Raw genomic sequence first — 1,759 nt, 5'->3', positions numbered from 1 at the left:
CCTTGATGATAGAAAACTACATTCTTCTATTACCTTGAGATTATGCAGTTAATCAACAATAAATGGATGAAAATTAGCAAGGCCTGTGCAGGGCTGTACCAGGCCCCCTGCACATATATTATGGCCTCCAGTTCCCTGTTTTACTGGGATTCCTAAGTATGTGTAAACAAGTAGACCTCTGTTTCTTGTGCCTTTTCTTGTGCTTTTTTTTCTTCTTCTGTTTGTATTGGTTTTTGTTTTATCTTATGTTGTATTTTACTTCATTATTATCCCCTAGGAGCCTGTTCGTTTTCTATTGTTAATGTGTTATTAATTCTTTGTGAGTTTCACATCGTGCACCCCAGTTCCTCTCATCTCCCCATATCTTCATATCCACCCTCAGCCCTTGAGGTCTACCCCCCAAAATAAAAATTAAAAATTAAAAAAAAATAGAGCAAAGCCTAGAAAACATCTCATTGTGGAAGCTGTAGTGTGTCACAGTGTGTCCCACAGTGTACCCTTTTGTCCACACATCTTGCAAATGTTCAGGGCAATGAGTCATTGGTCTGTTTGAGGTCTCTGGCTTCTGTTACACTATCAATACTGGATTCTCACCAGGACTTCTCTTGGCTATTCTGTTGTTGTCCTGAGTCATGAAAATCCTGAAGCTTTGGATCTGCAAGTTTGGCCCGTTCACATGCTCCAGCAGTTCATAAATGAAGCAGATTGGGAGGAGGCCCTGTATCTGGGTTTGGAGCTAGCTGAGTTAGTCAGCCCACCAGGTCTCCTGAACCACACCTCCACCAGAAGATCTGCAGCACTGCCCTAGGTAACTCACCTAATGCTGCAGCTGGCAAGAAACAAGAGTCAACTCACTTTGTCTCTCTCTCTCTCTCTCTCTCTCTCTCTCTCTCTCTCTCTCTCTCTCTCTCTCTCTCCCTCCCTCCAGGCTTCTCACCTGTGCCTTCGCCATCAGGGCCAGCTCTACTCTGGTTCTCAGGTGAGTTCTGCAGCCTGGGACTGGGACAGCTCTTCCCTTCTCATGACCTCTTGGTCTGTTCTTCCAAGTGCTCCAGGTGGTGAGATTCCGGAAGAGGGCATCTCCCCTGCACCCAAGCCACCTCATGGCAGGTGAATGGTAGAGCCAGCTCTCCTGGGCAGCTCACCCATACTCCTGCAGAGAATTGTCTTACTTTTTTTAATGCAATGCCCATCAAAAAGGGATTATCCCTGCTCTGAAATTCAATGTATAGTGAATCTATTGCCATAACCAACAAAGAAGAAAAAAGTTAGATTAAAAGAAATATACTATTTTTGCCATGAATAATATCTAGTTAAAAACAAGAATAAAATTGAAACCAGCTACACATCTGCCAAAGATATCCTTTTTCAGAAGTTGAAGAAGAATAAGAAAAAAGAATCGGTCTCTTGGTTTTACTTTTGGTGTCAAATGAAAAGCCCACACAATTTAGTTATTCTAATCACAGGTTAAAGAAAACAGCCATTAGCTCTTTGGTTCAAATATTCCTCTCCTCTCTTCATTGATTTGAAAGTTAATAATGCCAGTGGTATTCTATGCCGAGTCACTGAGTTTTAAAATTACTGAATCTTATTCCTGAAGTCTAAAAGGGAAAATGTGAAAGCACATACAGAAAAGTAGGAGTTATTTCCTTAGGGTTGTTAGACATCTTAGAGCCAACATTAGTTTAGAAACTATGGAAAGGTAATTAAAATGTTGGTTAGGGAAACCAACTTATAAACTTAAACCTTGGAAGAAACT

This window comes from Arvicanthis niloticus, chromosome 4 (assembly GCF_011762505.2).
Source record: "Arvicanthis niloticus isolate mArvNil1 chromosome 4, mArvNil1.pat.X, whole genome shotgun sequence".
In the NCBI taxonomy this organism is placed as follows: domain Eukaryota; kingdom Metazoa; phylum Chordata; class Mammalia; order Rodentia; family Muridae; genus Arvicanthis; species Arvicanthis niloticus.
This window is presented reverse-complemented; position numbering follows the sequence as displayed.